The sequence below is a fragment of the Spermophilus citellus genome (assembly GCF_964194105.1).
Source record: "Spermophilus citellus genome assembly, chromosome: 10".
Classification (NCBI taxonomy): domain Eukaryota; kingdom Metazoa; phylum Chordata; class Mammalia; order Rodentia; family Sciuridae; genus Spermophilus; species Spermophilus citellus.
In genome coordinates this window covers 130,432,427-130,445,728 of record NC_138197.1, presented here as the reverse complement: position 1 = coordinate 130,445,728, position 13,302 = coordinate 130,432,427, and the positions used below count along the sequence as shown (strand labels likewise).

General features: G+C 40.8%; 1 protein-coding gene across 2 annotated transcripts in view; it reads right to left on the bottom strand.

The window, feature by feature from the left end:
• The window catches only part of SREBF2 (sterol regulatory element binding transcription factor 2), a 62,915-nt gene that overhangs the window by 48,397 nt on the left and 1,216 nt on the right, over positions 1-13,302 (bottom strand). The window lies entirely within an intron of this gene.

Sequence of the window (13,302 nt, the reverse complement as noted above, 5' to 3'; positions counted from 1 at the left end):
GCTGAGTGTGGTGACACCTGCAATTCCAGCCACTTGGGAGGCTGAGGCAGAATGATCACAAGTTTGAGGCCAGCCTGGGCAATCTAAGAAAACCCTTAGCAACTTATTGAGAAACTGTCTCAAAAATTTTTAAAAAAAGACTTAGGGAGGTAGCTTAGAGGTAAAACACCCTTGGTTCAATCCCCAGTACCAAAGGAGTGAAAAAAAATCAGAACTGGCTGTGAATCCAGAAATGTAATTACCATGCTATCGTTGGAAGATTAATTTCCTTGAGATTTGTTTTCTTTACTTGTGTATATAGGAATAATACAATCTCTGATATATATTAATATATAGGAATATGTCAAGCATACAATAAAATATATTTGATTTTTTCAGTTTTTTAAATATCACACTGAAAAAGGAAATATTTCCAGGTTAGATTTTAGTTTACCCTTTGGATAAAAGTTAATGGTATGCTGTTGAATTTAAAAGCAAAACCAACTCAGTGAAGATAATAAACTTATTTTCTGATTAAAAACAGTATTTATATTTTATTTAAATGTACAGAAGGTGATTATAGCTGAAATTAAATTCACTCATACAGATTCTATGAGGACAACATATTAATAGTTAACAATGACAGCTACTTATTACTTTAATAAACTCTCAGATCAGTATTATTATTATTCTATTTTAAAAGTGAGGAAACCAAGGCTCAAAGAAATTAGATAATCTGTTCAAATCTCCCACATACACTACAAAGTGGCTGAGCTGAGATTTGAATTTGGATCTGTATTTAGGTTTTTCTGTTTCTCTTCCACCTACAATCTCCTACCCTACAAAACAAGCATTTCTTATATTTTACATTTACGTTCATCACAATTCTGGAGTAAGATGTAAGAGACACCTGGAGTAACAATAAAGGAGGATTCAGGGTGTGAGTGGAGGGGCATTTAGGAAATCCATATCATTGCTTTCCATATCAATTTCCTTCTCTCCCTCATTTTCTTTTTCTTTTTTTCTTTTTTCTTTTTTCTTTTTTTTTTTTTTTTTTGGTGTGTGTGTGTATGTGTGGTACTGGGAATAGAACCCAGGGACGCTCTACCACTGAGCCTCCAGTCTTTTTAATTTTGAGATAGGGTCTTGGTAAGTTGCCGAGGCTGACCTACTTGTGATCTTCCTGCCTCATCCTCCCAAGTGTCTGTGATTACAAGCATGTACCACTGTGCCCAGCTCAGTGTTCCAGTGTTAATGGAAAACATCAGTCTCAGGGCAAGCATGTAACTCACACTCATCAAGGGAAATGGAGAAGAGATATTTTTGCCTGTTTGCATTAAAGTATACCTTTCTACCCAAATTATTACATTATCATCCAAATGAGACGTTCTACTTTAACAAGTGCTCCTTGCTAAAAGAGTCTCTGACCGAGACTAAGGAGGCTGAAGCAGGATGATCACAAGTTTGAGGCCAGCCTCAGCAACTTAGTAAGACCTGTTTGAAAACAGAAATAGAACTGGGGATATAGCTCAGTGAATGATAAAGTGCCTTGGGTTCAATCTCCAGTACTAAAAACATAAATAAAAAAATAATTTAAAAAGAACAATTTTTCTTTTAATAAAGAACAAATTTATAAAGACACATCCCTTAATACATGCATTTAACAAACATCAACTAAGATGCCACCAGATACAAAAATAAATGTCTGCCAGAGGCATGTGTTCTTGTAGAGAACCCTGTGTAAATATCTGCCAGGGCTGGTACAAAGCACTGGTATAAAAAGAGGGGCATGGTACAGCAGGCACCTGTTGGGGGATGTTGCCTAAACAGCTGTTGTTTTTACTGTAATTTACTTTGTGTTTGCATGTGAGCATGTGTACATTTATTTACAAAGTTTAAATGTGATTTTTATTTTACTAGAAAATTACCTGGTTAGCACTGATACTACATTGTTTTTGACTTTAACACCTTGCTAGGAACTTTCACACATATTCTGTTACATAATGTTAAGAAATCATCTTGTGAGGTAGCTACTTCAAGATAGATAGGGGCTGTAGCTCAGTGGCAGATTGCTTGCCTAGCATGTGTGAGGCGCTGGGTTCGACCCTTAGCACCATATAAAAAATAAATAAACAAACAAATGCATTAAAAAATATTGATTGATTGATTTGGTGTGTGCAGTACTTGGGATTGAACCCAGGTGTTCTATCAATGAACTACACCTGCAGTTCCTTTCATTTTTAATTTTTATTTATTTATTTTTAAATTTTTTAGAAGTAGTTGGACATAACACCTTTTTTTTATTTATTTTTATTTGGTGCTGAGGATCGAACCCAGGGCCTTGCACATGCTAGACTAGCGCTCTACCACTGAGCCACAACCCCAGCCCCTCATTTTTAATTTTGAGACAGGGTCTCACAAAGCTGCCCAGGTTGGCCTCAAACCTGATATCCTCCTGCTTCAGCCTCCCAAGTAGTGGGGTTACAGATGTGCACCACCATATCTGGCTCAAGCACTCTTTTGCATGAGGTATTGTGTGTGAAGCACTTTGGATAGTGCCTGGCACTTAAGTGCTTGAATATTGAGACTGACAAAGGTTCTTGCACATGAAAAAAACAAATCTAAGTCCAAAGAGGGTGAGAACTTCACATGGTCTCAGGCATGTGATGAGCAAAAGATAGACAGGGCAGAAGCTTTTCTACCTCTCCAGAGTCTTATGCTCTTTCTCCAGCATCTTGCTGTAGAAGTCCACCCAACCCTGCCACCATGTTGCCTTCTCTCTGGGATCTCATGCAGCTGCCCTACCTCATGGTGGCTGTGCTCTAGATTGCTGCACAGGAGTCCCCACCCATGCAAGAGCCCCACCCAGAAACTCCAATCCTTACCTAATGCTAAATTACAGGCATCTCAGTACCTCATATTTGAAAGGCTATCCATCTCATTCCATTTATTACTTTGAAATGTCTGCTCTTAGAAAGAGATTAAGATAAGACTCTGAGTACAACAAGAAGAAAGAACCCAGAGCCAATTAGTAATAATAAAAATAGTATAGTAATAGTTAACATTCACTGAGGTCTTGTGTCAGCAATCACATTAAACACTTCATATTTCTTCATATAATTTCCACAATACTTTCAGGTAGGTGCCATGCTATCTCCACTTTACAGATAAGGAAAATAAGGCACAGAGGTTAAGCAACTGTTCAATGTCATATAGTCAGCTGGGATTTGAAGTCAAGTGCTTAGCCACAACATAATGTGGATGCTTTGGTTCCATTATTGTATGGCTACCACCAAACATGCCCAGCCAATGCTTCATTCATTCATGATTAAAAACCCCAAGCTCAGGAAGGGAAAGATGTGTCATCCCAGGTCTTTCCCAGATCTTCATCTGCCCCCACCCTGGCATCATACTGTTTTCTTTTTCACTCTCTTGAAAGCAGGAGACAAAGTTGAGCAAGATGCAGAGAGTGAGAGAGACGCTAAGGAATTGATCCTACATGGTCCTGTTCTGCAAGAGGAGGGCCTTAGGTTTCACAATGACAGATGACCCACTGTCAACAAAGTCAGGTACAAACCAATTCCCCTGAACTGTCCTTCTGGGGGCAGAGTCTACAAAACAAGGGATCTCGTCCTTTTTCAGTACTTTAAACCATTTGGCAAAAATGAAAGAGTCCAAGAACCCACCATCCTACCCTTCTATGCATTATTACACCCCCAAATATTCCTAAGAAGAAAATAATACCCGTAAAGCCATTATTAATTAAATCATGCACAAATATCCGACGTTTGTGTTGTTATGCGCTATGTTCTAGGAGCTGGAGGATCGATCCTAAGTGCCTTGCATGGGACCCAGCAAAGAGCAAGAATTGAAAAAGACTGTTTTTTCCCCTCTCTACCTCTCAATCTTACAGAGAAGACAGAAATCTAACCAACTCCATACACTGTGAGAAGGGTGAGAACAGACAAGTACCTCCCAAAGAAAGGGCTGTCAGAGAGTAAAGAAAAGACTGATCCATCTTGGCAGACAGTGAAAGCTGAGTCTAGATGGATGAAAAGGGTTTTATGAGGAGGGGGGTGGATTCAGGCAAAGGAAACAGTTTTAGCAAAACCACAGCAAGTTGCTGAAGCAGAGAGAGCATAAAACAAAGTAGAGAGATGGAGCTGCCTGTAGATAAACTGCAAAAGGCCTAAGTGCCATCATAGACATTTGGCTTTTATTTTGGAGGCAAAGAGAAGAGGCACAGAAAATGTAGTAGTGGACATTCGTCACTGTGCTTCATTTTTCCACCATCAGGCCTGACCCTCCCATTAGCACCCTGACATTCCTTTTAGAGAATGTCCATCAGGCAGTCTCACAGGGAAGTAAGGTCATTAGCTATGGTTAATGACTGCTCCCGCCAGGAACATGACTCTTGAGGGATGACCCAGGAAAGCAAGGACAACACACAAATCATCAAGCAGCGGAGTCCTCATCAGGTTGCTCTGGGCTCAGCCTCTGCTGTGGCTGAGTCTCCCTTGATTCTGGCCCATTTCCCTGGTCCAGCTCTCTAGCTTGTCTGGTCAGTCCAGCCTTTCCAAAAAGTCCTTTTCTTTTCATGCCCTTATCACCAAGAATCATGACTATAAAGAACACACTGAAGCAAGAAGGCGTCTGATCAAAACAACATGGTTATCAAGAGCGTGTCTGTAAAACAGGAACACTGGCCAAGCCCTCCAAAAAGGCTGTTCTCTGGGCCTGGGACATGCTTCTTTTCTCCTTAAGGCCTCGGCTCACAAGGCTCTTACCAAGCATTCTCTGATGTTGCCTCCTTCAATAGTTAGGTCCCTGTTGGGTGGCATCCTAGATCTTCCTGATTCAGATCTTTGGATATGTACACTGGGGTTCAAAGGCTCACTTAAGTTTGAGAACTGTGTTCTACACTGTACTCTAACCACATTAAATCACAAGTTTCTAGAATATGCCAAATTATTACAACTTTGTTCCAATTTTGCCCCTTCTTCTAAAATTGTTTTCACTTACTCTTCACAACTCAATCCAATGCCAAAGTCCCTGTGAAGACTTTTCTAATACTTCAAAAATTTGAAATCTATTCCTCTGTTAGGGCCCCTGTTGCATCTTTCCTCATACTAAGATTAGATGTTTTGATGTCAGCTTCCTGAAAACTGGGACTGTGAATATATGGACACTTACTCATGCTGAAATGGAATGAAATGATGATGATGATGTGAGTGTGTGCGTGCGTGCGTGTGTGTGTGCATGGCACACATATTATGTACCAAGGATTGAACTCACGGACACTCTACCACTGAGCTATATCCCCAGCCCTTATTATTTTTTATTTTGAGACAGGGTTTTGCTAAGTTGCTGAGGCTGGCCTCCAACTTGTAAGTCTCTTGCATTATTAGCCTCAAGGATAGCTGGGATTATGAGTGTGCCACCCACACCTGGCTTGAGCAATGATTTTTATTTTTATTTTTTAAATTCAAAAACACAACTTCTGACTAGAGAAGGGACGGCTAGACAATCATGCTGCCTGAATCAAGGTTATCTCCCAACTCATTTCCACAAGGCAGGGAAAAGGAGGGATCTCATGACAGAAGACCCAAGTTCGCCTCTACTTCCTCAACGGCATGGGAAACCTCAAACTAATCATTTTGACTCTGTGCTTCATCTATGCCCATGGAAAATGGGCACAAAAATCAAGCTTCAACCTCACAGCACAGTTGGAAAGAAATAGCAGGAGGCTTTCTGTAAAGTGCAAGGCCTGACAGGAATGGTAGCATGAAGAAAGCAGCATTATTTCTCCTGAGGCTGTTAGATGGCCAGGCCCTGGGCACCAAGGCAGCTCCACATGTGGTTCAGCAGCTCAGAATTTCATCACTCCAAACCAGACCCTGAGCCCAACAGACCTGTTCTGTGGGGCGAGATGGAGGAGCAAGATTGTAAAGGGCATTTAGACACATACTCATTAGCAATCCCCAAGGCCTGAAATATGCAGAAAGGGCTCTGTTTTCCCATTTGCAAGCCTTCCAATGGTTTAGGATTAGTTTCTAAATAAGTTCCCCAGGTAGCCTTACCTTGAAGCCCAGGTTGTGGGATTCTGCTACTCTAAATAAAGTCAATAAAGTTTAACCCTTGAGTCTTGTTTTAAAGAAACGGAACACTTTATATCACATTCTGTGGCTGCTCCTCTGCACCCCACCCAAACTTACAAAAACCTTTTCAATAGGAAAAAATAAACATTCCAAAACTGTATTCTAAAAAAGGCCCTTTGGTCCAGAGTCAACTTGTAAACTGAAGTTCATTCAGGTCCCCATTCATTCCCACAGCCAGAAAAGAATGTCAATTCCTGCCTGCTTCCATTTATGTACTTTAGCTCACTTAATTCTTGCAACACCCCTGTCTCAGATATCCCCAATCTCCACCTCTCACAGGAATCTAAGAAAAGTCACTGGACCCAGGGAAAGTTACTTTAAGTGCCCACTGATAAACACACGTCCCCTGAATATATAATTAAGCAGAGGATTTCATGTCTAGCTTCAAAGCCCATCACACCACCTTCTATTTGCAATTTAGAAGCTTTCTTAAATCAGACAGGGAGATGGCGTGGAGTAGAGAAAAAGAACATGTGTTTTAGAGCTGGACACATCTAGATTTAAGCTACCACCCTACCACTTACTAAATGTGTGATCTGGGCCTCAGTTCTTTAATCGAAAGCATACTGTAGAAATGAAGAAAGGATTAAAAGCAAAAACATTATGAGACAAAAAATGGTTAAGGGCATAGAATAGTGCCTGGCCTCAAGGGCCATTACCCTCTATGAGGCAATGACCCTGTTTACCTTACCAGTGCTAAACCCAGAACCTAGGACAAAACAGACCCTGTGTAAAGGTCTGAGCAGATACAGTGTTAGGAACATAATGGGTGCTGCCTACAAGTGATTTCAAAACATGGAGAAGGATTAAAAAGTAGAGTTGATTGCAGAGACAGTAAATAATAATATACAACAAGATGAGCCAGGCATGGTGGTGCACACTTATAATCCTAATGACTGAGGAGGGTGAGACAGGAGGATACCAAGTTCAAGAGCAGCCTTGGCAACTCAGTGAGACCCTAGCTAAATACTTAAAAAAAGGGTTGGGGGGGTGTAGCTCAGTGGTAGAGCACTCCTGGGTTTAATCCCCAATACTGGGGTGGGGGATACTTTTTAAATTATGAATTTAAAGAGAGATCTAATTGAAATAAAAGCAAAAGTATACTTTAATGCCAATATCTGAGCTGAGTAAAAGACTGTTTAGAGGCAGGCAGAACTCAAGAACATTAGGACAAAGGCCTGGGTGTGAATGTGGAGAATGTTTGTCAAGGGTGAAGCCAAACAAGAAGGAAGGAGGAAAAACCCAAGGGGACTCTGGTCAGGTGGTCTGAGCAATCCCAGGAAACATAACTGGATGAGACCAGGAGCTAAAAATTGGTGGAAAATAAACAAGCTGTAGCCAACAGCAGCTCTTTCAACCCAAACATTAGCAACGTCGGTAAATATTCAAGTGTCAAAACAACACTTGATTATGTCTTTAAAAGGTATATAGGGGCTGAGAGTGTGGCTCAATGGTAGAGGACTTGCTTAGCATATATAAGGTCCTGGGTTCACCCCCCAGGGAAAAAATAAATCTAAGAGATAATATAACAGGGGTAAAAAGTAGACCTGTGTTTCTTCTTACTAAGTTGCTTGTCAAAGCAGCACTTATTGGAGAAATAGGAAATCAGTTTCTGCCCCTTCGCCTCACATCTCCTTTACCATAGTCACATTTTTATAGAGTACCTATTCAGGTCCTCTATCAAAGATGAAACTGAGGTCTGCAGGAAGAAGCTAGAGGCTTGGGAACTGTAAATTCTTCTGCAGATTGAGGTACAGAATGGGCTAACAGCAGGAGGACTGCACAAATCAGATATCAGACATAGCTCTCCAGAGCCCCACTAAGTAGGGCCAGTGACTGAGCCCAGTTCAAGGACAAGAAACCAAGGATAAGGACAAGATCCTAAAAGTTTCCAGAGGAGAAAAGACACAAAGGAATGAGAACCAAAGTGGCATCCAATATCTCAACTACCAGAAGCTGGAAGACAATGAAGCAATTCCTTTAAAATTCTAATATAAAATATGTCTCACCCATTCATATTGGAATGGGTTAGAATGAAAGTATCTTTAGATAGCCAAGGCCTCAAAAAACTTACCTCTGGAAGGAGCTACTGGAGAAATGTGTTCCACCAAAACAAAAGGGTTAAACAACTAAAAAAACGTAGGGAAAGGAACTATGACATCACTCTACAAGGTAGTCCCAAGATAAGTTAGGGAGAGCAGATTTAACAATTATCAAAGGGCAAAAAGAGGGAGAGCTCCTGGAAAGAAAGTAACCCACCACCATATAGGTAGTTTCTATCACAAGGGCTGAATTAATTACAGGAACACAGAAACTAAGCAGGAGGAAAAAATGGGACTATTATAAGCCCTGGGGGAAACTCAAACAACAAAAATGTAGATCTACCTAAGAGAAATGAACATTTATGTTCATATGAAAACTTGTATACAAATATTCAGAGCAGCTTCACTCATAATAGCTGCAAAGTGGAAACTGCCCAAATATCTACCAACTAAAGAGTAGATAAACAAAATGTAGTGTATCCATATAATGGAACACACCTGCAACATGGATGAATCTGAATATTAACTAAGAAACCATATATCCTGATTCCATTAATATGAAATGTCTAGAATGGACAAACCCATAAAGACAGAAAGTAATTAGTTCATTGAAACAATCCTAAACCTTTTCCAAGGAGAATAGCGCCTCTGTTTGCCTCTCTCCATTCACTCCTGACTCCTGCCTGGTTACCTAGCCTTGGAGCCCTCCTCTTTGTTCTGTCAAAGGCGGGCCTCCTGACTGTCAATCCCATAACTCCTTCCATGGCCTTGTCATCCTTACTAACCTTTGCAGCACTGTCCCAACATCCACTAACCACTTCTTTAAAAGCTCACCTAGACTTAGTTCATTACACTTCCCTCACTTCAAACCTCCCAGTTCTCTTATCTCTATCCTCAACTCATCAACAGTCACTATACATCAACCTTAAAAGCCTGTTTTAACCTCCTGAGTATCAGCCTCCTATTTCCTATTAGATGATAGCTTCCCACCTCAATTCCAGTCCATTTAAGACAAATTTTCATCCATGTCCCCAACCAGCCCTTCCTGCTTTCTGAACTCTCCAACTACCCCAGGCTCAAAGCCTTGATGGAATCTTTTTTTTTTTTTTTTTGAGAGAGAGAGAGAGAGAGAGAGAGAGAGAGAAGAGAATTTTATTTTTAATATTTATTTTTTAGTTCTCGGCGGACACAACATCTTTGTTGGTATGTGGTGCTGAGGATCGAACCCGGGCCACAAGCACTCCAGGCGAGCGCGCTACCAGTTGAGCCACATCCCCAGCCCTTGATGGAATCTTAGAATTCCACCATGCCCTGCCTTCAGGGCTAACCCTTCAGAGGCCTTCATTTCAAATGGGGAGGTTACTCTTTCCTCAGCATAGCTGAATTTTCTTACAACCCATGATTAATTTGTCCGACCCTCTACTTGAAAATGTTCAACAATTCCCTCCCTACGTTCCACAAAACATCTGCGCCTGGAACATAATTTGGCTCCAACTCACCTCTCAGACCTCATCTTGTTTCCTTACACACACTGTATATTCCAGGAAATGTCCAGCAGTCTTGTATTTCTAAGGCAGCCTGGTCCTCCTTCTTTGATATGCTTGTCATGCTGCTCCTCCACCCATTCCCCTGGACCTAGCAAAAATGTCACCTCCTTGCTTCTGACTTTTCTGATCCCCAGTGGAGGAAGAGTCCACCTCTCTGTCCTTCCAGGAGATCTGGCTCATAATACTTTGAGTATTTGTGTTTTGAGTCTTTCTCAAAACACAGAAATATACCACAAAAGGAAGCAGTGTAGCTATTTCATCACAAGTGAGACCTGACAATCCTGTGGGGACTCTCAGGGACTCTATTTTTGTCTTTAGCACATTTCTTTTTTTTTTTTAATTTTTATTAGTTATCGATGGACCTGTATTTATTTATTTGTTTAAATGTGGTGCTGGGACAACAGAACATTCTGCAGCAGAACAAGGCCCTGGAAATCGACTAGTACACATGCTTTGCTGTGTATCTACAGTGTGTTTATTTCATTTTCTTTTCTTTTTTGGTACCAGGAATTGAACCCAGGAATGCTTATGCACTGAGCCACATCACCAGCCCATTTTATTTTCGGAGACAGGATCTCCTTAAGTTGCTTAGGGCCTCGCTAAGTTGCTGAAGCTGGCTTTGAACTTGTGATCCTCCTGAGCTGCTAGGATTACAGACATACGCCACTGTGCCTGGCTATAGTGTTTCTAAATAAATAAATAGATAAATAGATAGATAATAGATAAATCCAACGTTTAAAAATCCAGAGCTTTCATATAAAAATCCAGAATTGGGCATTTTTTGAAAAAGAGACATTAAGCTGGGTATGGTAACACATGTTTATAATCCCAGATACCTGGAAGGAGGAAGCAGGAAGACTGCAAGCTTAGGCAACTTAGTGAGACCCTGTTTCAAATTTTAAAAGGCCTGTGGATGTAACTCAGCAGTAGAGTGCCCCAATACAGGTGGGTGTTAATACTTTCCAAGATGTCTCCATAGACTACCTCATCTAAGTAGACTACCCCAGTTACTCTCATATTTATAGTCCCATTTTATTTTCATAGTATCTTGCTAAAATGGCTCATTTACTTTATTTAATGTGTGTTTTCATTAAGAATTTAGGTCACTGAGAGAGATCTCATTTATCTTGTTCAAAGATATCCTCAGTACTGTGTACATGATGGGAGTACTTAGAAACCACTTAAGAAATACTGAATGAGTGAATGGATATAGCCACTTTGGGCCCATAGCCCAAAAGGACACCAATGAATTAGAGCAGGCGGGAGGATTTCTACCAGTCTGCCCACCCCTCCTGGAGGCAAGCAGGAGCCCTCCAGGTTGCAAAGACCCCTTATCCCCATCATACACACAGAAAAGAAGTAATGTACTTCAATAATCTCTCCCCTTCCTTATTTGACTGGCTCCTAAAGCACCTGGGCTGGCCAACCCTGACCTAATCAAACCCCAAAGATTAGGGATGGGATATAGCTCAGTAGTAAAATGCTTGCTTCACATGCATGAAGCCCTGGGTTCAATCTCCAGTTCCAGAAATAAAAGGAGAAAAAAACAAAAACAAAACAAAACCCCCAACCAACTCCAAAGACTATGTTCTAGTACAATTCAGTATTCTGCCCAGGCCAAGATCATTCATTCAGGTATTCTACAAATATTTGGTGGACACGCTCGCTATTCTGGTACAAAGAATTCAAGGTGAATGACAGGAAGGTCCTTGCCCTCACTGCACTAACATTCTGGAGAGGGAACATATGGGTGAATATCAAGGGATACTTCTATCTGCAGAACTCTGGCCTTCAGCCTGCCCAACCCTTCTTGTCCTCCAAGGCCCGGGTCAAAGACTACCTCCTTGGTGTTGTACTCTGGTAAACCAGCTTTGAAGGTTTGGATGTAGAATGTCCCCCATGTGTTCATGTGTTGAAGACTAGGTCCCTGGTGCAGCAATGAGGTTTTAACCTTATCAATGAATTAATTCATTGAAACTTGCATAGCTGAATGGACTATTGGGAGGTAGTAGAAACTGTAGGAGGTAGGATCTAGTTGAAGGGAGTGGGTCCTTTGGGGACTCTTAGGGAGTCTATTTTTGTCTTTAGCACCTTTATTTTTTTTTTTAAATTTTATTAGTTATTGATGGACCTGTATTTATTTATTTATTTGTTTATATGTGGTGCTGAGAATCGAACTCAGGGCCTCACACATGCTAGGCAAGAACTCTACCACTGAGCCACAACTCCAACCCAATACCTTTATTTTATTATTGATGAACTTGTATTTATTTATTTGTTTGTTTGTTTACATGTGGTGCTGAGGATCGAACCCAGCACCTCCCACGGGCTAGGCCAGTGCTCTAGCGCTGAGCTACAAACCCAGACCTCCAACACCTTTCTAACAGCTTTCACACCCTCCCTGCCATGATGTTCTACCTTACCACAGGCCCAGAATCCAATGGAGTTAAGTGACCATAGACTGAAACCATGAGCCAAAATCTTTACTTCTCTAAATTGATTCTTTCAGTTATTTTGTCACAGCAACAGAAAGCTGACAAACACAACAGCCTTTACCAAGTTCCCTCATCAATGACTTTCACTTACTGTCCTGTGCAGTATTTATAAGCTGTTCTACATTCAGCACTATGGTTTGTTTCTCATCGCAAAGTCCATTCAATCATAAAATTCAATCTTTCCTGTCTTTCATTGTTCCCTACAGCACAGATACCCCAGCCAGCACTTAAATACCTGCTGACCAAATGAAGAAGGGGAACATTTGCCAAACTTGGTATGGGGGCCTGTGAAGTCACTGAACATCTGTAGTAGTTTCTAGAGTACTTATTTTATTCAGTCATCTACGGGGATAAAGTTAATATTAACCACTACATAATTTAATAAATTACAAATTCAAACAAATAAAGATCAATTAAAGAATAGAAGTGCAAAATGAATTTCTGTTTGTGCCCTTGCTAGAAGGCAGCTTTGGGCATACTTCTGTGTAACACTTGTCAATGAACAGAAGGAGAAGACTAATAATGGTCAACTGTATCTGACAGTTGTTATGAGGATTGAGAATATTAGTGTGTATAAGTGCTTAACACAACACCTGGCACATGAGTGCTCAAAACATGTTAGCTACCCTTATGATATTCCCAAAACTCTTCCATCCCTGATCTCCCATTAAGGAGCACTTAGTGGAAGGGTCTGTGGTTCAAAGTGGGGCTTTCATTAAAGGTCTTGCTATAATGCCTGGGTGACCAAAATAAAGTAAGGACAAACCAAGAGAGAAAATGTTACAAAAGCAAAATGGGAAAATGGCAATCATATTTTTCAAATAGCTGCTACTACTTATCTCTTCCTCCAGAAGAGAATATTTTGCAGTTTCTTCATCTGCAAAATGGGATTGCAGCCATAATACCTGCCTACTACAAGGCTGTAGTGAAATCCTACATGTAAAAGCATTTAGTAAACTGAAAAGTAACAATGTTCCTGAGTTATTGCTTAAAGAGCAAGGGTTCTGGACTAAGGTGAGTGATCTCGGACAACATCTCCTGTAAAAGAGGCAATAAATCTTTTTCACAGGATTGCTGTGAG